General features: G+C 43.3%; 1 protein-coding gene across 8 annotated transcripts in view; it reads left to right on the forward strand.

The window, feature by feature from the left end:
* The first annotated feature begins 18,790 nt into the window (after positions 1 to 18,790).
* LOC111964211 (signal-induced proliferation-associated protein 1-like) overlaps positions 18,791 to 25,819 on the forward strand; it is a 43,770-nt gene continuing 36,741 nt past the window's right edge. For all 8 annotated transcript variants that reach the window (XR_002877359.2, XR_002877358.2, XM_023988001.2 and 5 more), the window contains exon 1: positions 18,791 to 19,085. The gene's annotated coding sequence lies outside the window, so the exon portion shown is untranslated. The remainder of the gene's footprint in view (positions 19,086 to 25,819) is intronic.

Raw genomic sequence — 25,819 nt, forward strand, 5'->3', positions numbered from 1 at the left:
AACATAACCGAGCGGCGCAGATTACTGTTCCATTTGAGAAGGGCACTCATCCCTCACCGTTTTTGCCTGTTCACATCACGGGCCATCAAGGTTGTGTAGGTTACTTTCTAAATGTAATTACAGTTACTAGTTACCTGTCCACAATTGTAATCAGTAAAGTAACTTTTGGATTACCCAAACTCAGTGATGTAATCTGATTACATTCAGTTACTTTTTGATTATTTTCCCCTTAAGAGGCATGAGAAGAAGACAAAAATATATGTTACCAACTGAACAACATCTATTGCAGGATAAATAAATGTTAGTTTACATAGCTGGCCATGTATGGATGTTAAATTTGACTTTATGGGTTGGTTATGTAGGCTTCTTGAAACCCATCGCTTTCTACTACATATAATAATATGATTAAATTATATCTTTACATTAAAACCAAAGTCAATCAGAATTCCAGTCATTCCAATAAATGTTATACCCCTTGATCTTCAAGTATAGGACTTGGAAATATGAAAGTATAGATTAGCCAAATTGTTTTACCTGAGTATAACCCCAAAACTAAGGATTTATTAGCCAGCCGTACTCTGTTGTTTATGATTATTTTGATGTCATGGAGGACTGACTGGGCTCATTGATTCGAGTTGAAAAATAAATGTTGCACTCATGGAATGGCATGCTTTGAGCGGTACTGAAATGTGCATTTTACATGTGAAAAATGAATGCCATATGCTGCATTTGCTATAGGTCAATTGTTTACCTTTTTGTTGGTGACACTTTGATATCTTGATAATATGCAGCAGTTTAAAGGGCAAATCCAGAGATGAAACAATAACAAAACGGTCATCCCACCTCTGTTTTGGTAAAAAGCTGAGCGTTAGGAATGGAGAAATGCAACCACTCTCAGATTAATAGACAGAGCTATGGATGCAAGTACTGACCATCCATGATATCAAAATTATTGTTTTAACCATGTTATGAGGCTATACAGTGTTTGTTTACATTTACAAAGATACACTTACATTTTGGGTTCTCATGGAGTGTGACAGTTGAACTATGACCATGAGGCATTTATAAGTTATATTCTTTAAGAATCAATGGATATACAGTACCAGTCAAAAGTTTGGACACATCTTCTCATTCAAGGGTTTTTCTTTATTATTACTATTTTCTATATTGTAGAATAATAGTGAAGACATTAAAACTATAAAATAACACATATGGAATCATGTAGTAACCAAAAAAGTGTGAAACAAATCAAAATATATTTTATATTTTAAATTCTTCAAAGTAACCAACCTTTGCCTTGATGACAGCTTTGCACAAGCTTGGCATTCTCTCAACCAGCTTCATGAGGCAGTCACCTGGAATGCTTTTCAATTAACAGGTGTGCATTGTTAAAAGTTAATTTTGAGAATTTCTTTCCTTCTTAATGCATTTGAGCCAATCAGTTATGTTGTGACAAGGTAGGGGTGGTATACAGAAAATAGCCCTATTTGGTAAAAGACCAAGTCCATATTATGGCAAGAACAGCTCAAATAAGCAAAGAGAAACGACAGTCCATCATTACTTTAAGACACGAAGGTCAGTCAATCAGTCAATTTCAGTCGCAAAAACTATCAAGAGCTATGATGAAACTAACTCTTATGAGGACTGGCACAGGTAAGGAAGACCCAGAGTTACCTCTGCTGCAGAGGATAAGTTCTTTAGAGTTACCAGCCTCAGAAATTGCAGCCCAAATAAAAGCTTCACAGAGTTCAAGTAACATCTCAACATCAACTGTTCAGAGGAGACTGCATGAATCAGGCCTTCATGGTCGAATTTCTGCAAAGAAACCACTACTAAAGGACACCAATAAAAAGAAGAGACTTGCTTGGGCCAAGAAACACGAGCAATGGACATTAGACCGGTGGAAATCTGTCCTTTGGTCTGATGAGTCCAAATTTGAGATTTTTGGTTCCAACCGCCATGTCATTGTGAGAAGAGTAGGTGAATGGATGATCTCCGCATATGTGGTTCCCACTGTAAAGCATGGAGGAGGAGGTGTGATTGGTGCTTTGCTGGTGACACTGTCAGTGATTTATTTAGAATTTAAGGTGCACTTAAACAGCATGGCTACCACAGCATTCAGCAGCGATACGCCATCCCATCTGGTTTGCGCTTAGTGGGTCTATCATTTGTTTTTCAACAGAAAAATTACCCAACACAACTCAAGGCTGTGTAAGGGCTATTTGACCAAGAAGGAGAGTGATGGAGTGCTGCATCAGATGACCTGGCATCCACAATCACCCAACCTCAACCCAATTGACATTGTTTGGGATGAGATGGACCGCAGAGCGAAGGGAAAGCAGCCAACAAGTGCTCAGCATATGTGGGAACTCCTTCAAGACATTTGGAAAAGCATTCCTCATGAAGCTGGTTGAGAGAATGCCAAGAGTGTGCAAAGCTGTCATCAAGGCAAAGGTTGGCTACTTTGAATAATCTCAAATATAAAATAAACTCAGATAATTCGTAAAAATCCAAATAACTTCACAGATCTTCATTGTAAAGGGTTTAACACAGTTTCCCATGCTTGTTCAATGAACCATAAACAATTAATGAACATGCACCTGTGGAACGATTGTTAAGACACTAACAGCTTACAGACGGTAGGCAATTAAGGTCACAGTTATGAAAACTTAGGACACTAAAAAGAGGCCTTTCTACTGACTCTGAAAAACACCAAAAGAAAGATGCCCAAGGTCCCTGCTCATCTGCGTGAACATGCTTTAGGCATGCTGCAAGGAGGCATGAGGACTGCAATGTGGCCAGGGCAATAAATTGCATTGTCCGTACTGTGAGACGCCTAAGACAGCGCTACAGGGAGACAGGACGGACAGCTGATCGTCCTCGCAGTGGCAGACCACGTGTAACAACACCTGTACAGGATCAGTACATCCGAACATCATACCTGCGGGATAGATACAAGATGGCAACAACAACTGCCCGAGTTACAACAGGAACGCACAATCCCTCCATCAGTGCTCAGACTGTCCGCAATAGGCTGAGAGAGGCTGGACTGAGGCCTGTTGTAAGGCAAGTCCTCACCAGACATCACCGGCAACAACGTCGCCTATGGGCACAAACCCACCGTCGCTGGACCAGACAGGACTGACAAAAAGTGCTCTTCACTGAGAAGTCGCAGTTTTGTCTCACCAGGGGTGATGGTCAGATTCGCGTTTATCGTCGAAGGAATGTGCATTACACCGAGGCCTGTACTCTGGAGCGGGATTGATTCTGGAGGTGGAGGGTCCATCATGGTCTGGGGCGGTGTGACACAGCGTCAACGGACTGAGCTTGTTGTCATTGCAGGCAATCTCAACGCTGTGCGTTACAGGGAAGACATCCTCCTCCCTCATGTGGTACCCTTCCTGCAGGCTCATCCTGACATGACCCTCCAGCATGACAATGCCACCAGCCATACTGCTCGTTCTGTGCGTGATTTCCTGCAAGACAGGAATGTCAGTGTTCTTCCATTATAATATTTCCCAGCATTCTTTGTTGCAGGTTGATTTTCAGAATAGTTTGTTGTAATATCTATGTTTCCTCTTTCACATTGATTAATTGATAGGTAGTCTTGTTTATTAAGTCCTTCACCATAGCAGTCATTATGTGTGCAGGTTGTGAGTGATATAATATTCAAATTCTTGCATATCCTCCCTCTGGCTGTATTCTGATAGGACTAACTAATCACTTTAGAAACTTGTAGGTCTGATAACTTGCAGGTCTATGAACCAGGATTTTCAGACCACAATGTTGAGAATAACTAGACAATAACTAACAGCCTTATGTTTTATTTTACCTTTATTTAACTAGGCAAGTCAGTTAAGAACAAATTCTTATTTTCAATGACGGCCTAGGAACAGTGGGTTAACTGCCTTGTTCAGGGGCAGAACGACAGATTTGTACCTTGTCAGCTCGGGGATTTGATCTTGCAACCTTTCAGTTACTAGTCCAACATTCTAACCACTAGGCTACGCTGCCACCTGTAATATTTACATTCACTTAAGCAATCACTTTGGTGAAAGTGACAGCAATAAAGCAACAACCGTGTCTCAGTTAATAACAAACACAGTACTGGGTGGGTATCTCTCACATTCACTCGAAAGGCATGCTGGGAAATAAGCAAATACCTCTTTACACCCTACAGTGTTAAAACAACACCCCCATTGTTTAGTGTTTAAAATCTAAACCCCTTGTTCTGAAAAAAATGTGTTACAGCGAATAAGCATGTTCCGATGTTTACCATTTTTCTTTGAAATTCTAATTCCTTGACACATTTAAAAAGTGTTACAGAAAAGTGTTTAGTTATGTGTTCAGATCCTAAGCACTTTGTTTTACAGTGTAAGGACCCAAAGGGCGGTGCACAGTTGGCCCAGTGTCGTCCGGATTAGGGTTTGGCCGGGGTAGGCCGTCATTGTAAATAAGAATTTGTTCTTAACTGACTTGACTAGTTAATGTATATATATATGTGCTTAACATCAAAATGACGTGTAGGCCTATGGCATATTGTTGCAATTCTATAAGTTCCTGTATGAAATAGGCCTGTGGATAATGCGTTATTGTGTATTGAAATAAAATACAAATAAAAGACAACATCCCCAATTCCTGTTTTGATAGAGAAATGATATATTAGGGCTATTAACCCAGACAAAATCATTACCTTTAGCCTGTTTCCTTATGCCTTTCCTTTTAACTTGTCAACATTGATTTAAAATAGGCATCAGATAATGTTGTTATGAAGAATAAACATGTCCCACAATAGGAGAAACCGACGCTGTCCTCAGCAGCAATCTAGTTTGGAATATGCTCAGGGCGCACACGCACAAACGCACGGCCAAACACACCCCAGCCTTTGTATGGTGTCTCCCAACCGGTCTGTTGTCTCGGGAGCTTTGATTGTTATTGGATTTTTTTTTCATCCTTTGGGGATAGTAGACAAAAAAAGTTGGCGCGCGAGGAGGATTGCACTACGGAGAGGCGAAGGGCATGTATTTAAATAGGCCTATGTGTTCGGGGTTGAAGGGGGGACTTCCCCCATTATTTTACTTTCCGCCTTTGTTGGAATTGGAAGTTTGAAGCGTGTGCCTTTGGAGGCACAAGCCACGCGCCTGCCCTGACCTCTGTGACACCCTATTTGCATAAAGCTGGAGAATTGAATTCGGTCCTATTCTTTGACGTGACCTGCCTGACTTAGTCAATTACTGGCGGCTCAGACACACAATTCAGCCGTGGCATAATTAAACGGAATCACAAATGTGGCGCTTTTAAACTAACGGAATACCTATCTCCACTGAGGCCTATAAGGGAAAACTAGTTTAAAAAAATGCGCCACCCGCAATATACACTGGTCAACACGTTCAAACTAATGTCATTAACCTCAAAATCTAATTTTAGATGTTATTGCAGGTGCAGAGAAATGCTTATGTTTCTACCTCCAACGGTGCAGTAATATCTAGCAATATGTTAAATCCACCGAATACAACTACAATGTTAGCCTACACAATGTTGTTTCAAAAGGAGCATTGCTGCATGGGCCCTCGGGGTGTTTATGAGCCTGTTCTACATTTGACATTTTAATTCAGCCTCAGTAGGTAAGGGTTATTATATATTTTTTTAAGTAACTTTGAAAATGTAAAAAGAGCATAATCACAACCAGGCAATTAAATATGGCTTCCACAGTTTTAGACATGAGTCAAGGGGGATGAGAGCAGCAGCTTTTGAGAAACATAAAGTATGAAAATAATGAATAACCACACGCTTCCAAACACCTCGGAAATGTCAATCGTGGTTAAACCTTGGTCTATAGCCTATTAAGTGACCCACTATGGGTGATGATGGGTGATGATGATGATATCATCATCATCATCATCACGCACATCATTGATGATTCGTCATAGTCTTAGCAATTGCTTGAAAATGTACTTAGAAGAATCCTCAATGCCTGGCCCTAGAGCAGCCTATGGGCTATACAGAGGCACCGCCAACTTCGGCCTACACTGCCTTTGTTCAGCACACAGCCTGGGCAGGAGGAATTCGGAATGTGTAATCTTGTTGCTACGAGAAAGGATGTAGGAACGCCAGCGATTGGCCCGTGGCACTCGTGGGCCATGTGCAGTTCATGCTGTCTTATTTACATACAGCTGTACAGTTTGCTGAGGACATGAATACACAGCCCTCCAACAACAATAGAATCAACTCAAATGCAGCTACAGCACCATGACTCTCCAATTCCTTTTCAACCATTCAGTCAGATGAAATATGGTAAAGGCAGGGGGGTAATCTAAAGACAGAAATTGTGATACATTAGGAGGAGGTAGCAGTGATAACACAGATGTGTTCATAACCCCTCTTGTGGAATTTTTAATCTGAATTCTTTCAAAATAGAAACCCTTCTTTTTTAAATATGTTTTTGTGTCAATTTATAAAAAATAAGGCAAGAGGTTGCAGTATCATGTCGTCCCCCACGAATGATGCAGCACCCCTTGGGCCAATTGAGATATTGCATATGACTAACACATTTCAGTTAATTACTACAGCTCCCGCCTAGGGCCAATCAGTGTCATTTTGTAAATGCCTGATCTCTATGGCAAGACGCATCATTCACTATCAAGTTACATCAAAATCATCCCAGTGCTGTCTGAGATATTGCGTATGACTAATGTACAAAGGAACGTACTGATGGACTGAGAAAAATGCACAGTCCCCTCCCCGATTTAATAGTGGGACAAATATAATGTAGGCTAGGTATAGGCCTATTCGACTTTTATGTCATTTTTGCAGGTTAGCATTTTTTTTCATGCATCTTGTTCTGGAGGCTGCTCTTCAGAGTGTTCTCTAGCTGGCACAGGCACAAAGTCAAACCTAACCTTAACCCTAACCACACTGCTAAACCTAATGCCTAACCTTACATTTTTCATTTTTTCATGAATTTTTACAATATAGCCAATTTTGACTTTGCAGCTGGCCCATCTAGCGGAAAAAGCTCAAATCTTTTTCATGTCCTAAAATCATATAGGCCTACACCTCACCTCAACCAACCATGTTCAACTTTCAGTTAGGCGGGCCTAGGCGGCGCTGTTGTATTTTTGGTAATTTATTAGGATCCCCATTAGCTGTTGCAAAAGCCGCTGCTACTCTTCCTGCCGCTACTACTCTTCCACACAGAACATGATAGACAAGAACAGCTCAAAGACAGAACTACATACATTTAAAAACTGCACACATAGCCTACATATCAATACATACACACAAAATATCTAGGTCAAATAGGGGAGAGGCATTGTGACGGGAGTTGTTTTTGTTCATCTGAAGTGCTGATTGGAATGATCGAAAATTACTCATTCGTTCGTTTAACCCATTCTAGCACACTTGAAATCGTTGTTTGTGTTTGTTATTTAGTAGGTTTAACCAAAGAGGAAAAGTAGGTTGAGTGTTGAAAGAAGTAGGTCAAACTTGAAACATATATTTGATTATTAACAAACCTATTAATCATTGAATAATATATTTGGTTTCAACAAATGTTTTATTTTTTTCAATTGAAAAAACCTTGAAGTTTTTTTTTTAGGTTGATCCAAAGGGTAATTTCTTACAGTGTAGGGCTATAGCCTACCCTTATTTCAAGCAAATAGGGGACATTATTGTCTCCCATAATCTCAAAACAATGTAAAACAAACAAACAACAGCAATTCTTGGACATGATATATTTTTGTTATATTTAATAGCTAATAGTCAATTCAGAAAGTTCTCAAAATGGAACTTCACAAATTGACTTTCCTATTTTTTTTCAACAAATATGTGTTTTTCTGTTAATATATTTCAGGACATATGCTACAAACAAGCAAAAAAACGGATAAACAATCAAAAACTGAATAATTAGGCAGCAGTACACTTAAAGCTACAGCCTCCGATTCTAAGAAAAATGTAACGGCCCTCTGCAACTTGTTTTGTTAAACAGCAGAGAAATGTAACCCCTCAAATTCATAGACATGGCTATGGAGGCAAGGATTGATCATGCACGCATTGTTTTTTAGTTATACAGTGTGTGTGTACAATTAGGCTACATTGTTTACACACATTGGAGTAAAACAAGCTTATATCATGGGATCTGATGGGGTATTGTCACGCCCTGACCTTAGAGATCCTTTGTATGTCTCTATTTGGTTTGGTCAGGGTGTGATTTAGAGTGTCTATGTGTAGTTGCCTGTCAGCACTCGTTTGTATAGCGTCACGTTTCGTTTTGTTATTTTGTTAGTTTGTTCAGTATTCATTCAGTTGATTAAAATAAGAATTCACGCATACCATGCTTATTTTTATTTATTTTTTCTCTCAGTTTCCCCGGATTCCAGCCACAGGCTCTGGACACTTGCACCTTGATTTCGCAGCTAGCTAGCTGCATACCGTGTGACTATTGGCTTACGTCGACCCCGGAGCAAACTCAAATCATGCTGGAGCTAGCCAGCTGAGGAGTTCCATCACCATCCGGACCCGTTTCTTTTGTTGCTGCTGCAGATACGGAACCCCACCGGGCCTTCACGACTGACTGCTGCGACTGACTGCCGACGTTATCTGCCCGAGGGATTTATCCAACCGGCACCTCCGTCCCGACGTTACCTGAACGCTCATCTGAGGCCCGCTAATCGTTAGCTGTCTTATCGGCTGCTATCTGAACAAAACCCCACTACACGGAACCTACCGACGGAAACGCACGAGGTATCTACAAACAGACCTCAATCCTATGCTGCTACCGATAGCCATATACCCGGCCAGCTGTCTGGATCGCCACGACCCCAACCAACCTCTACTCACTGGACCCTTATTGATCACTCGATTAAGCATGCCTCTCCTTAATGTAAATATGCCTTGTCCATTGCTGTTCTGGTTAGTGTTTATTGGCTTATTTCACTGTAGAGATTCTAGCCCTGCTCTCTATACCATATCCAACCTCTCAGTTCCACCACCCACATATGCGATGACATCACCTGGTTTCAATGATGTTTCTAGAGACAAGATCTCTCTCATCATCACTCAATACCTAGGTTTACCTCCACTGTATTCACATCCTACCATACCTTTGTCTGTACATTATTCCTTTAAACTATTTTATCGCCCCCAGAAACTTCCTTTTACTCTCTACTCTAGTAGCTCTAGGCGACCAATTCTCATAGCTTTRAGCCGTACCCTTATCCTACTCCTCCTCTGTTCCTCTGGTGATGTAGAGGTGAATCCAGGCCCTGCAGTACCTGGCTCCACTCCTATTCCCCAGGCGCTCTCTTTTGATGACTTCTGTAACCGTAATAGCCTTGGCTTCATGCATGTTAACATTAGAAGCCTCCTCCCTAAGTTTGTTTTGTTCACTGCTTTAGCACACTCTGCCAACCCGGATGTCTTAGCCGTGTCTGAATCCTGGCTTAGAAAGACCACAAAAAATTCAGACATTTTCATCCCCAATTACAAGATTTTCAGACAAGATAGAACGGCCAAAGGGGGCGGTGTTGCAATCTACTGCAAAGACTGCCTGCAGAGTTCTGTTATACTATCCAGGTCTGTTCCCAAACAATTTAACTGCTAACTTTTAAAAATCCACCTCTCAAAAAACAAGTCTCTCACCGTTTCTGCCTGCTATAGACCACCTCTGCCCCAGCTGTGCTCTGGACACTATATGTGAACTGATTGCCCCCCCATCTATCTTCAGAGCTCGTGCTGCTAGGCGACCTAAATTTAACATGCTCAACACCCCAGCCACCCTACAATCTAAGCTTGATGCCTCAATCTCACACAAATTATCAATGAACCTACCAGGTACCACCCCAATTCCGTAAACACGGGTACCTCATAGATATCATCCTAACAAACTTGCCCTCCAAATACACCTCTGCTGTTTTCAACCAAGATCTCAGCGATCACTGCCTCATTGCCTGCATCCGTAATGGGTCAGTGGTCAAACGACCTCCACTCATCACTGTCAAACGCTCCCTGAAACACTTCAGCGAGCAGGCCTTTCTAATCGACCTGGCCGGGGTATCCTGGAATGATATTGATCTCATCCCGTCAGTAGAGGATGCCTGGTCATTTTTTAAAAATGCCTTCCTCACCATCTTGAATAAGCATGCCCCATTCAAGAAATTTAGAACCAGGAACAGATATAGCCCTTGGTTCTCTCCTGACCTGACTGCCCTTAACCAACAGAAAAACATCCTATGGCGTTCTGCATTAGCATCGAACAGCCCCCGTGATATGCAACTTTTCAGGGAAGCCAGAAACCAATATACACGGCAGTTAGAACAGCCAAGGCTAGCTTTTTCAAGCGAAATTTGCTTCCTGCAACACAAATTCAAAAAAGTTCTGGGACACCGTAAAGTCCATGGAGAATAAGAACACCTCCTCCCAGCTTCCAACCGCTCTGAAGATAGGAAACACTGTCACCACCGACAAATCCACTATAATTGAGAATTTCAATAAGCATTTTTCTACGGCTGGCCATGCTTTCCACCTGGCTGCCCCTACCCCGGACAACAGCACTGCCTCCCCTCTGCTACTCGCAAGCCTTCCCCATTTCTTTTTCTCCAAATACAGTCAGCTGATGTTCTTAATGAGCTGCAAAATCTGGACCTTACAAATCAGCCGGGCTAGATAATCTGGACCCTTTCTTTCTAAAACTATCTGCTGAAATTGTTGCCACCCCTATTACTAGCCTCTTCAACCTCTCTTTCGTGTCGTCTGAGATCCCCAAAGATTGGAAAGCAGCTGCGGTTATCCCCCTCTTCAAAGGGGGGACACCCTTGACCCTAACTGCTACAGACCTATATCTATCCTACCCTGCCTTTCTAGGTTTCGAAAGCCAATTCAACAAACAGATTACCGACCATTTCGAATCACACCACACCTTCTCCGCTATGCAATCTGGTTTCAGAGCTGGTCATGGGTGCACCTCAGCCACGCTCAAGGTCATAAACGATATCGTAACCGCCATCGATAGGAAACAATACTGTGCAGCCGTATTCATTGACCTGGCCAAGGCTTTTGACTCTGTCAATCACCACATCCTCATTGGCAGACTCGACAGCCTTGGTTTCTCTAATGATTGCCTCGCCTGGTCACCAACTACTTCTCTGATCGAGTTCAGTGTGTCAAATCGGAGGTCTGTTGTCCGGGCTCTGGCAGTCTCTATGGGGGTGCCACAGGGTTCAATTCTTGACCGACTCTCTTCTCTGTTTACATCAATGATGTCGCTCTTGCTGCTGGTGATTCTCTGATCCACCTCTACGCAGACGACACTATTCTGTATACTTCTGGCCCTTCTTTTGACACTGTGTTAACAACCCTCCAGGCGAGCTTCAATGCCATACAACTCTCCTTCCGTGGCCTCCAACTGCTCTTAAATACAAGTAAAACCAAATGCATGCTCTTCAACCGATCGCTGCCTGCTCCTGCCCGCCTGTCCAACATACTACCTTGGACGGCTCTGACTTAGAATATGTGGACAACTACAAATACCTAGGTGTCTGTTAGACTGTAAACTCTCCTTCCAGACCCACATCAAACATCTCCAATCCAAAGTCAAATTAAATTGGCTTCCTATTCCGCAACAAAGCATCCTTTACTCATGCTGCCAAACATACCCTTGTAAAACTGACCATCCTACCAACCTCGACTTCGGTGATGTCATTTTACAAAATAGCCTCCAAACCCTACTCAATAAATTGGATGCAGTCTATCACAGTGCCATCCGTTTTGTCACCAAAGACCATATACTACCCACCACTGCGACCTGTACACTCTCGTTGCTGGCCCTCGCTTCATACTCGTCGCCAAACCCACTGGTTCCAGGTCATCTACAAGACCCTGCTAGGTAAAGTCCCCCCTTATCTCAGCTCGCTGGTCACCATAGCAGCACCTACCTGTAGCACGCGCTCCAGCAGGTATATCTCTCTAGTCACCCCCAAAACCAATTCTTCCTTTGGACGCCTCTCCTTCCAGTTCTCTGCTGCCAATGACTGGAACGAACTACAAAAATCTCTGAAACTGGAAACAACCTATCTCCCTCACTAGCTTTAAGCACCAGCTGTCAGAGCAGCTCATAGATTACTGCACCTGTACATAACCATCTACAATTTAGCCCAAACAACTACCTCTTTACCTACTGTATTTATTTATTAATTTATTTTGCTCCTTTGCACCCCATTATTTCTGTCTCTACTTTGCACTTTCTTCCACTGCAAACCAACCATTCCAGTGTTTTTTAGTTTTATTTTACTTGCTGTGTGTACTCACTTCGCCTCCATGGCCTTTTTATATTTGTTATTTATTTATACATATATTTGTTTGCCTCACCTCCCTTATCTCACCTCACTTGCTCACATTGTATATAGACTTATTTTTTTTCACTGTATATTGACTATATGTTTGTTTTTACTCCATGTGTAACTATGTGTTGTTGTATGTGTCGAACTCTTTGCTTTATCTTGGCCAGGTCGCAATTGTAAATGAGAACGTGTTCTCAATTTGCCTACCTGGTTAAATAAAGGTTAAATAAATAAAAAAAAAAAAATGCTGCACCTTGGTCTCCTTCATATGACGAACTTGACAGAACCTCCACCACAAAAGGACCAAGCAGCGTGGTAAGGGGGACTCATGAACTTCGGAGGAAATCCTGGATGGTAAAGGACCCTGGAGGCAGGATGGGGAATATCGTCATCCCAAGGAGGAGCTGGAGGCAGCAAAGGCGGAACGGCATCGTTACGAGGAACGCGGCTAGCAAGGAAACCTGAGAGCAGCCCCCAAATCTTTTTTTGGGGGGGCACACGAGGAGATTGGCTGAGCCAAGGACAAGGCCTCCTGTATGTCTCTCCATGCCTGGTGAGTCCTGAGCTCCAACTCCTCGTGCTTACCGTGGCGAGCGTCGTACTGGTAAGGCACCGTGTTATGCGGTGGAGCGCACAGTGTCTCCAGTGCGCGTTCACAGCCCGATGCGATACATCCCAGCTCCCCGCATCTGCCGGGCTAGGGTGAGCATACAGCCAGGACGGGGTTGTGCCAGCCCTGCTCTCCAGACCTCCAGTGCGCCTCCTCGGCCAGTATATCCTGCGCCGGCTCTGCGCACTGTGTCTCCGTACGTCTGCACAGCCCAGTGCGTCCTGTGCCAGCGCCCCGCATTTGCAGGGTGAAGATAACCCCCAGCCAGGACGAGTTGTGCAGGCTCTAAGCTCGAGACCTCCAGTGCGCATCCACGGCCCAGTGTATCCGGTGCCTCTGCCAAGGACAATGCCTCCTGTATGTCTCTCCAGCCTGGTGAGTCCTGTGCCTGCGCCCAGAAACTAAGCCTCCTGTATGTCTCCCCAGCCTGGTGAGCCCTGTGGAGTTCCACGTACCAGACTGCCCATACGTCTCCTCACACCAGTGATGATCCATGGCACGAAGCCTCCAGTGATTATCCATGGCAAGAAGCCTCCAGTGATGATCCATGGCACGAAGCCTCCAGTGGATGATCCATGGCACGAAGCCTCCAGTGATGATCCATGGCACGAAGCCTCCAGTGATGATCCATGCAAGAAGCCTCCAGTGATGATCCATGGCACGAAGCCTCCAGTGATGATCCATGCAAGAAGCCTCCAGTGATGATCCATGGCACGAAGCCTCCAGTGAGGAGTCAAGGCACGAAGCCTCCCACGACGGCCTACAGTCCGGAGCCTCCAGCGACGGCCTACAGTCCGGAGCTCCAGCGACGTTCTCCAGTCCGGACCCTCCAGCGACGGTCTCCAGTCCGGAGCCTCCAGCGACGGTCTCCAGTCTGGAGCCTCCAACGACACAGTGCACCAGTCGGGGCCCACAACGAGGTGCCCAGTCCGGGCCCGCAACGAGGGTGCCCAGTCCGGGGCCCGCTACGAGGGTCCCCAGTCCGGGGCCCGCTACGAGGTCACCAGTCCGGGGTCGGCGACGAGGGTCTCCGCACCAGAGGTGCCACCAAAGTGAGTTCAGCAGTGATGGAGCGGGGTCTGCGTCCCACACCTGAGCCGCCACCGCGGATAGAATGCACACCCAGACCCTCCCCTATAGGTTCAGGTTTTGCGGCCGGAGTCCGCACCTTTGGGGGGGGGGGGGGGGGGGGTACTGTCACGCCCTGACCTTAGAGATCCTTTTTATGTCCCTATTTGGTTTGGTCAGGGTGTGATTTGGGGTGGGTATTCTATGTTCGTTAGTTCTATTATTTGTATTTCTATGTTTTGGCCGGGTAGGGTTCTCAATCAGGGACAGCTATCTATCTTTTATCTCTGATTGAGAACCATACTTAGGTAGCCTTTTTCCCACCTGTCTTTGTGGGAGGTTAACTTTGTTTGTGGCACAGTAGCCCTTTAGCTTCACGGTTGTTTTGGATTGCTTATTGTTTTTTGTCGGCGTCATATAAATAAAGGAATATACCACGCTGCACCTTGGTCTACTTCTGTTGACGGCCCGTGACAGGTATGACAGTTGAACTAAGCTCATCAAGCATTTATAAGTTCTATTATTCTAGAATCAATGGCTATATATCAGAAGCCCTTTCCTGCAGTCAAATGACTAGTGGCCTCATCTGACATGGTACAGGTTCCTCTTTTTGTTAGGCCATAACCATGTGTGTGAGGTGTTATACGTTTGTTTCAAAGTATATTTGTTTAAGACTACAAAGAAACACGGTTAGGGTTGTGGTTGAGGCTAGGGTTGAACCGGATGTGGACATGAGGCTAGGGTTAGGGTTGAACTGGGATGTGGACATGAGGCTAGGGTTGAACTGGGATGTGGACATGAGGCTAGGGTTAGGGTTGAACCGGGATGTGGACATGAAGCTAGGGTTAGGTTGAACTGGGATGTGGACATGAGGCTAGGGGTGAACTGGGATGTGGACATGAGGCTAGGTTAGGGTTGAACTGGATGTGGACATGAGGCTAGGGTTAGGGTTGAACCGGGATGTGGACATGGCTAGGGTTAGGGTTGAACGGGATGTGGACTGAGGCTAGGGTTAGGGTTGAACCGGGATGTGGACATGAACTAGGGTTAGGGTTGTGGTTGAGGCTAGGGTTGAACCAGGATTGGACATGAAGCTAGGTTAGGGTTGAACGGATGTGGACATCAAGCTAGGTAGGGTTGTGGTTGAGGCTAGGGTTAGGGTTGAACCGGGATGTGGACAAGAAGCTAGGGTAGGGTTGAACCGGGATGTGGACATGAGGCTAGGGTTAGGGTTGAACCGGGATGGGACATGAAGCGAGGTTAGGTTTGAACCGGGATGTGGACATGAGCGGTAGGGTTAGGGTTGTGGTTGAGGAGCTATAGGGTTGAACCGGGATGTGGACATGAGGCTAGGGTTAGGGTTGAACCGGGATGTGGACATGAAGCTAGGTTAGGGTTGTGGTTGAGGCTAGGGTTAGGGTTGAACCGGGATGTGGACATGAGGCTATGGTTGAACTGGATGTGGACATGAGCGCTAGGGTTAGGGTTGAACCGGGATGTGGACATGAAGCTAGGGTTAGGGTTGAACCGGGATGTGGACATGAAGCTAGGGTTAGGGTTGTGGTTGAGGCTAGAGTTAGGGTTGTGGTTGAGGGTTACGTTTGAACCGGGATGTGGACAAGAAGCTCGGGTTAGGGTTCAGGTTGTTGTTGAGGCTAGTGTTAATTAGGGTTGAACCAGGATGTGGACAAGGTGGAGTTGGCGTGGGTACATTAATCTAGGGTTAGGGTTATCATTTCTATAGCAGTTGTTACCGTTGTTACAATATTCTTATGTTATAAATAACAATTTAAACTTACAATACCATACCATTTCTTTAAGACAGCTGAAGCAAGCATACACATTTTCTTCAGGAAATGTACCTTTTCTAGTCGTGCACTCTTCTCCCACAAACCTTCAGTGACTCATCATAATACCAACTTAACCTCTGCATAAGAAATCTTATTTGTCCTTGACTAGAGAGTTAATGTACATGTTTAATCTTGATAAAAGAGCCCTGGTGTTGTTTCTTGAAACCACATTCTGTAGGCCTATGCATCTCTGGTCATGGTCTTAGCACTCTCAGAGTTTTATTTAGCAGCTGGTAAATATGATTTAGTAAGAAGTCATAGTGACCATCTATCTCCATACTCAAAATAAATAGCCTGATGTATTTATGTACTTGTTATTATGAGAAGGAAATTAACAATGTAAATTAAGGATCAGAGAAGGTGTAAGATGTAAGATAAGATGTAAGATATATCAAACACACCTTCTTTTCCCTTTTTGTCCCTTCTGAAAATAACTGGTGCAAAGTCTGGGCCCTGGTCACAATGGCACAAGGTTGTCGACACATCACTTTGCCAATAGATGTCGCTGTAGTACTGATTATTGCTGTGAGCTAGTACTGACAATTTAATGGTACACAGGATGTGCGAGATGACAAAGGATGTGGAAACCTTGTGTCACTGTCAACATGTATTCACATGAAATGGGTAACAACAACCATGGAATTTAGTTAATTTCCAGATCTCACTTTGTTTGGGCCTATAAGAGAATGTTTATTCAGGAACTTGATTTCTCTGTATAGGGTGGAATGTAATTATGTTAGGCCTATATCAATGCCAACACAACCACTCTACCTTTTCCTGTTAATAAAACACACTGGCCAGGCAGCTAGACTTGCTAAATATGGTAGATGCAGTAGGTTCTAGCATGATGGTCTTGGTTGGATAATGTAACAGCAGTAGAATTCCATTCAGTCATTGTTTTCTAATAGAGATATAAAGTGAATTAGTCAGCTTCTCGTTTCATTGGGCCACATTTCCTGATTTTCTAACAAAATAGGAAGGGGAAGTAGAGCCCAGAGTAAATGAGCTGTGGGTAGTCTTTGACAAAACTAACACCACTCAGGTAGCTTAGTGGTTAGAGCGTTTGACTAGTAACCAAAAGATTGCAAGATCGAATCCCTGAGCTGACAATGTAAAAATCTGTCATTCTGCCCCTTAACAAGGCAGTTAAACCACTGTTCCTAGTTTGCCATTGAAAATAAGAATTTGTTCTTAACTGACTTGCCTAGTTAAATAAAGGTATAAATAAAAAATAATATTTATCTGATCCACAATCAATACTTACAAACTATTTTCTGTTTAAATGTTTGGACCCATATATGGTAACACTTATTTGAAAGAGACATTTCATCTACATGATGTTAAATAAACAAGTTGTTGATGAAAAGTATATATTTTACTCATGGAGTTTGCATTGCCATGTGTGAATGGTATTTTGAACACATTTCAAATGCAATATAATAATAGTGAATGTACAATTTTTTTTACATCAGGTGTCATTCGATGATATACACCAATATCATTCTAGTGCCATCACTAAAATACTTGTCTTGTGTATGCTAAACTATGATTATTGTTCCTTTGTTGTAATCCGTTGAAGACTCACTACCCCCAACACCGTCCTCCTATCCCCACCCCACCCCCACCTCTGTTGTGGGCTTGGCCAGAGCTGGTGACCTCCTAACAAGGCCACATGGTCAGGCGAGGGGGGGGATTTCATACAGTAATTAGGGGATGGAGTCGGGCCCCAGCTACAGTGCCACATAAGCTAAAGGGTTGTTTAAAGCTGGACTTTTAAGGCTATTAGTTAGTGAGGGTAAAGAAGCACCTAACTGAGTATAGAAACCATGTACTAATGCTTACAATATACACATATTTGTGACTATATTACGCACATATTGGATATGCCTGTAATGTTATGAGTCAAGCAGCATACATTACGTGTTGTTTTATGCCCTGTGTTTCCAACATGAGGATGCATTTGAGCGTGATGAGAGGAGGAGCATCTGGGATTAGGGGCCCAGTCTTGTATTCTAAAGTGAGGTACCCAGTACTGTAGGCTGTGATTTTCCTTACCCCATAGTGACAAAATCCATCTGAAAAAAGGGAGAAAAATGACCGTGCTGGCACAACACATCGAAGACAAATGGAAAGCACCCTAATCCTCAGTGGTAACACCTTCATTTGACACAGTAAAAGGCTCACAAAGCGCAGCATAATTCTCCCCTCTCATAAACATCTCCCGTGTTCAGTCTGTGACTGATGCCCGTGCTTTGGTAGGATAACATAATCAGAGCACACCATGGCTGGGCTTAGGAAGACAAGGTAATGTCTATGGAAACGCATGCAGGACAAGGTCAGGTGACAGAGCACCTGCTGGGAGGAAAGGCATGGGGAGGGGATAGGATGGGAGGGGGAGGTGAACAGTGATGGTAGTCCTCTTAATGGTCAGTCTAGTAAACAATGTACTGTTATTGTTGGGCAACCATTTCATTGTTTAGTGCGGACTCCATTCCTAAACACACTAGGTCTCCCCTAAACACACACAAACATAAACATGCAAACATATGCTCCTTAAGAATTTGTTCTTAACTGACTTGCCTAGTTAAATGAATGTTAAATAAAAAAAATACAATTTGCCCCCCAACCCTTCCTCCACCCAAAAAACACAAATTTGCTTAGAATAGCACATTGAGGCCGACAGGCTAGATGCACTTAGTCATTGGTCGCTTAATCTAGTCGCCCTAATCATCCAACCATTAATCTAGAAAACAGATTAGACTCAGAGAGAGAGAAAGAGATAGAGAAGAGCACATCCTGCCTATTGCGGTCTATTGCTGCCTCAGCCTCTCTTTGACAGAGCGAAAGAGAGAGAGAGAGGGGGAGGAGAGAGATCGGTGATGTGGTGTGTGTGAGGGGAGGAGAAGGAGGGGGTTGGCTTTAGTGTGATTTGAATGGGCGTGAGAGAGAGCGTGAGGGACTGAGCAAATCAACCTGCCTCTTTTGACTGAACAACGGGATGGAAGAGCTGAGCTCCTAGCCACACTGATCAGAGAGGAGTTTTATTTTGGGAGAGGGGAAGAAGGGAGCAGACAAGGGGAACCGAAGAGGGAGAAGAAGGAGAAAAGGCATCAGAGTGGGGATAGATAGCAGAAAAATGCTGTCATGGGGAGAGGGGGGAGGGAGCCGACAGAAAGGAACAGAATGAGACCAGGCAGGGTGGAGCGGAGCTGAAATGTGGAGGTAAGTCCCGTCTTTCTCTACTCAGACCCTTTAGAATGCACACATTCCAAATTCCCTATGTCCTGTGGTCTGGTGATAATGAATGTGATTGGCTTGATCAGGACAACCTAGATGGCTCGATGTGAGCATACATATGCTCTTATTTCCAGTCGGTTCCACCAGAGATTCACAGCATTCTGCCGTACAAAAGTGAGAGAGCAGAGGATGTGTCAACACAATGAACAAACGTTTTGTCAGGGGTAGGAAAGGATGTCTAAGCAACATTCTGTTATCTTCACGCTCGTTCTCCCCCCTCTCTCGGGTGTTGTGGGCTCGTTTAAAAACGGTGTTCTGACATTGACATGAAGCCACTGCAGACATTGCTGTGTAGGGCGCTCTGGGCTGCAGGACCCAGAGATGTGGGCCAGGTGGAGGAAGGGAGGAAGGGAGGAAGGGAGCAGAGACAGAAAGAGCGCCAGAAACAGGGAAAATTAAAGAAAGGAAAGGAGCTATAGTGATACAGAAACAAAAAGACAAGATAAATAGGATTTTAAATTTTTATTTATTTATTTATTTACAAACAAAGGTCTGCAGCCCCTGCCTGTTTTGTGTGGGGGATATGGATGATGAAGAGGATTGAGAGGGTACTGCATGTAACGTGCACAGACAATGATAGAATGGAGAACCAGAGCTGGGATCAGGGTGTTGTTTTCAAGGTGGCAAAGAAAAGAAGGGATGCAGGAGATTTTTTTTCTTCTCAATTTGGCTGTGAGGGGGGTTGTGTTTTTTGGAGTCGGGGATGCAAGGGATGGTGAGGTCTGGTAGAGAAAGAGAATGGGCGAATTATTGAGGGAGATGAAGAAGAGAGGGTTGAGGGACAGCTTACATAAGCCAGGGCACTAAAAGGACGGACCATTTAATTTATTTTGCACCACATGAGTCCTCATCATATGTGGTTTTCACTGTGGTTGTCAGTAGCGGACAATCTCATTCCATATGATGATGAATGCATTGAGACTTGACATGGTGAAGTCCTCGCTCTCTTTCCTGAGGAGTGCGGCAGGCAGTGTGCTTGTCTAAATTTGATGACAGAGCCCTGTTTATACCTGGATCTAACATGCGGCCTTTGTCCTTATCTTGTCCACATTCTGATTTTGGCTACATTTTAGACAAGTGTAGACAATTAAAAGACTCATTGTGATCTGACTGTGAACAGATCTTATAAGTGTAAACAGACAAGATCAGGTCAAGATCAGGATAAGATAAGGATGAAGGACGCATGTTAACAGCAGGTATAAACAGGGCTATTGACTTGGTCGTGGTCTTTGTGCGTTCGTGGCCAGATTGGCAGAGGGTGTGACTTATCCATCCGAGACTGCTAATCTGCATGGTTGGCCATATGTGCCCATGGATATGTGTGTGTGTGTGTGTGGTGTTTGTGTGTGTGTGTGTGTGTGTGTGTGTGTGTGTGTGTGAAAGCCCCTCTGCTCTCCAATCATAGACTCACTTTGACAGCGACACATCTGACAAATGCATCTAAAATACAGAACATAGCTTGTTTTCAGAAGATTAACATTGCCTATCTGAGAATGAATATATATGTGACAGCGGCTAACTGAGCCCAGATGCAAACAGCAGATTTGTTGGGTGACTATGACACACAACCACTGTGGCATTGCACACAAGGCGTATGGGTACAAGAGTCTAGGGATGCCTTGAGGTCACAGTGCCAATGATGGGGACAGATGCCAGTGTAACTGAGGAAAATGGACCTTACCATGGTGCTTAAATTGTCATGAAATGCTACTCAAATTCTACAAAATCATTGATGATGTAATAATATCAGAATACTAATGTAGTAATTAGAAAATAGAGTTGCAAAGGGGCATTCAAATTAGGATCAAATGTATTGTTAACTTGAGTATACTTTGATTAGGTTAATTAAGCCAAATGAATGTGTCAACTCTAAACAGACATACAATTATTCAATGCAGCAATCTCAACCCAACAGTCATTTATTTGTCAGTAAAATGAAGGTTAATGGATGTACCCGCCTGTATTTTAGGATAAAGTAGACTACAACATTTCTCTATTATTTGACAACATAACAGAAAAAAGCTTTCCCCTCAGCCTTTAACAGTTTGTGGACAGTAGGTAGATGTTTCTATAGCTACAATAATATAATGATCAGATGTGTGTGTGTCAGTGACAGAAATATTCCTGTTCTAGCTGGTGTTGAAGCACTCAGGCGCTCTAAAGAAGAAAACCTTTTCATAGAACATGTTAAAAATGTTGCTCTTTAAATATGCTGTTTTGACCCAAATGATGGGAACTGGCAATTGGCGTCAGAGCGTGTAGGCGTCTATATTTGTTCATCTAGTGAGGACTCATAGTATCGTCACAGTATGGAGCTATAAAAACCTGTGGGTGTCTGGGACTCTTTTTAAATATGAGAGGCTCTCTGTCAGTCAGCAGGGACATGTGTGGCACACATTCTTCAGCTGAGTGGGAGGAGAGAAGGAGAGGGGATCAGAGGAGAAGGGAGAAGAGGTGAGGCAGAGCAGCTAATCTCTGTGATTGATCAGGCCCACTTGTATTTCCTGCATAATCAAACTGCTCCACATCACTGTCCATTCCTACACCAGCCCCTGGCCACAGAGAACAGATCTATCCAACTAAAATGAGTTACTATAGTATGAGGCATTTGATTAGACGAATCAAGGCTGTAAGTACAGAACCACTTGTTGTCTTTAATAGATATCTTAAATGTAAAGGAGCTGTTACATGTTTGTCCTTTGCCGGTTTAATAAGTGGAGATCCCAAAACATTGAAGACCTAAATGACTTACAGTTGAAGTCGGAAGTTTACATACACTTAGGTTGGAGTCATTAAAACAAATTTTTCAACCACTCCACACATTTCTTGTTAACAAACTATAGTTTTGGCAAGTCGTTGCATGACACAAGTAATTTTTCCAACAATTGTTTACAGACAGATTATTTCACTTATAATTCACTGTATCACAATTCCAGTGGGTCAGAAGTTTACATACACTAAGTTGACTGTGCCTTTAAAGAGCTTGTAAAATTCCAGAAAATGATGTCATGGCTTTAGAAGCTTCTGATAGGCTAATTGACATAATTTGAGTCAATTGGAGATGTACCTGTGGATGTATTTCAAGGCCACCTTCAAACTCAGTGCCTCTTTGCTTGACATCATGGGAAAATCAAAAGAAATGAGCCAAGACCTCAGAAGACAAAAATTGTAGACCTCCACAAGTCTGGTTCAATTTCCAAACGCCTGAAGGTACCACGTTCATCTGTAGAAACAATAGTACACAAGTATAAACACCATGAAACAACGCAGCCATCATACCGCTCAGGAAGGAGATATGAACGTACTTTGGTGCGAAAAGTGCAAATCAATCCCAGAACAACAGCAAAGGACCTTATGAAGATGCTGGAGGAAACAGGTACTAAAGTATCTATATCCACAGTAAAACGAGTCCTATATCGACATAACCTGAAAGGCCGCTCAGCAAGGAAGAAGCCACTGCTCCAAAAGCAGCACAAAAAAGCCAGACTACGGTTTGCAACTGCACATGGGGACGAAGATCGTACTTTTTGGAGAAATATCCTCTGGTCTGATGAAACAACAATAGACGTGTTTGTCCATAATGACCATTGTTATGTTTGGAGGAAAAAGGGGGATGCTTGCAAGCCGAAGAACACCATCCCAACCATGAAGCACGGGGGTGGCAGCATCATGTTGTGGTGGTGCTTTTCTGCAGGAGGGACTGGTGCACTTCACAAAATAGATGGCATCATGAGGTTGGAAGATTATGTGGATATATTGAAAATTTGTGGGCAGAACTGAAAAAGTGTGTGCGAGCAAGGAGGCCTACAAACCTGACTCAGTTACACCAGCTCTGTCAGTAGGAATTGGCCAAAATTCACCCAACTTATTGTGGGAAGCTTGTGGAAGGCTACCCTAAACATTTGACCCAAGTTAAACAATTTAAAGGCAATGCTACCAAATACAAATTTAGTGTATGTAAACTTCTGACCCACTGGGAATGTGATGAAATAAATAAAATCTGAAATAAATAATTATCTACTATTATTCTGACATTTCACATTCTTAAAATAAAGTGGTGATCCTAACTGACTTAAGACAGGGAATTTTTCTAGGATTAAATGTCAGGAATTGTGAAAAACTGAGTTTAAATGTATTTGGCTAAGGTGTATGTAAACTTCCGACTTCAACTGTAAATGATGGAAATAATAGTGAGAGCAGCAGTGTTACACATCTGTGGCGCAGGATGCTAACAGAGCCACAGGGCTAACAGATCCTGCCTGCCTCAGATGTACTAAAGCTGTGTGTCACCCAGGATTTCAACTCCAGCTTACACTGCTGCCCTCTTTGCATACCAAATTATATTTCCATGCCAAAAGCAACTCCTCTCCATAGGGCCGCTGCAGAAAATTGCCTCTCAACAGTCAACCAACTGTCTTTACATAACACAACGTGGACAGGAGCCTATCTGACAACAACCTGAGGCAGAAAGACGATCTGAAAAGGCTATTCAATCTATGTTTAGGCCTACTGTGCTCCACGAGAGAGGACATTTACCATGGTGCTCCCATACTGTGCCGTGCCAAACTGATATATTTTAACTGACCAATAAGGGCGAAAATTACAACCAGACATATATAATATGGCAAATACAATAGTTAATTGATTTCAGTGGCGTCTCAAGAGAAATCATCAATTTGTCCAGTCAATGATACCTCATCAACATGGATCAAATTTTTCGAAGGTTACGAGGCAGATTATCCTCTCCACTGAAACATGAGTCAGCAGAACTACACCGTCTCCCTCAGTTGGAGCCATTTTGCGTTACTAGGCCTAGCCAGACTGTGTCTCTCTATCTCTCCCAGTGAGCAGTGTGTCTGTGTGACTGAGGGAGCCTGGTGGACAGAGCAGAGGATGGTAGGATGGCAGATAGCAGTGGAAGCCACTGGGTGTATCCTCTAATCGGATTGTGCTCTCCTTTGTCACCTGTCCTCTGTGGCCATGCTCTTAATGGGAGCTCAGCCCTCTCTGGAGTGGAGTCACCCTCAGATTTCTGTCCCTGGGTTCTAGCCGGCTCAGCTCTGCTCTGCCACACAGGGCCTGACTGCACAATGAGCAGGACTAGAGAGGAGAGACATAGGAGAGCGAGAGTGATGGTAGGGAAGGAAGGAAGGAAAGGGGAGAGTGGCAGAGGGGATAGAGAGATGAGAAATGTTCATGGGGAAATAGAAAGAGAGGCAAGGAGGAGTATTAAAAAGAGATACGTGAGAAGTAGAAAATATGAGCCAAATAAAGGTTACTACATCTACCCTATACCTCAATACTACAATACTACTACACTATCTAACCACATATAACCAGTACATACTACTATACTACATACTTACCATAACTACTACATATTGTGTAACTGGAAAGAACACGTTTGACTTGTATAGTTTATGTGTTTGCATTTCAGCTAAATTAAGTCATTAAGCTGCATTAAGATATGATAATAAAACATCTGCTGAATATTTGATAAATTCACAGTAGGAAAGGGAGAGTGCAGAGGGATAGAGAGATGAAGAACATATGTCATGGGAAATGAAAGAGAGGGCGAAGGAGGAGTAATTAAAAAGATAGTGAAGAAGTAGAAATGAGCCAAATAAAGGTCACTACATCTACGTATACTACTATACATGCAGCTAATACTACTACCACCTATATAGCCACTATACACATACTTACATAATACTACATTCATCTACTATACCTACTAGTCATTTCGTGTTAACTGGAAAGAACACGTTTTGACTGTATAGGTTTATGTGTTTTGTCATTTCAGCTAAATTAAGTCTTAAAGTGCATTAAGATTATGATAATAAAACATCTGCTGAATATTTGAATAAATTCACAGTAGGGAGGTTCACTTGCTCATCACAGATTTGCACTCTGTAAATAACCCACTAGTCAGAAATACTGTAGGCAGTGGGTGTGTGGAGTTTGCTGTCGTCAATGTTGTTAATCAACCAGTTATATCATACATACACTGACTGAACAACACACACACACAAACACACACCTATTCTCGTTATTCCAATTCCCATTATAGGAGAAGTGCCCTCAGTGACATTCAGTGGTGCTGAAAGAAGATCTAACTCAATACACTCCCACGACATCACTACTTCCCCATCCTGAGCAAAGTCTGATCAAAAAGGCAGAAAAAAAGAAAAAAAAAGACCTCAACACACAATATCACATTAATCGGCAGATACATACAACACAGTGAAAATCATTACTGCTCTAGCCATGTGGGAAAAGCACTTCGTGTCCATTCTATTACAGTCAATAAGGGTGGAAAGAGTCACTGTGCAACTGGCTGCATTTTCAATTTAAAGGCGTTGGCGGTAAAAAGAGCATTACAAAAAAACAGAGTTACTAATTAGAAGCGCTTAGCTGTAGCACTGGTAGATCGTTCCTGCCTGTGTGTCCCTGAGAGGCTCCTCTCAGACAGCTGCCGCACATAGGAAACACGCAGACAGGATGTACCTCACAGACCAAGGTGGAGGGCCGCACAGCTGGGTCAGGATCAGAAACACTGAGCAGCACAGTGCACTAGCACCGATACTCTTCTTTCCTCATTATCATCACTTAGTTACTAAACTGGTGTTATACCCATGATCCACTCCCAGTATTATCCT

This window comes from Salvelinus sp. IW2-2015, linkage group LG5, assembly GCF_002910315.2.
Source record: "Salvelinus sp. IW2-2015 linkage group LG5, ASM291031v2, whole genome shotgun sequence".
NCBI lineage: Eukaryota > Metazoa > Chordata > Actinopteri > Salmoniformes > Salmonidae > Salvelinus > Salvelinus sp. IW2-2015.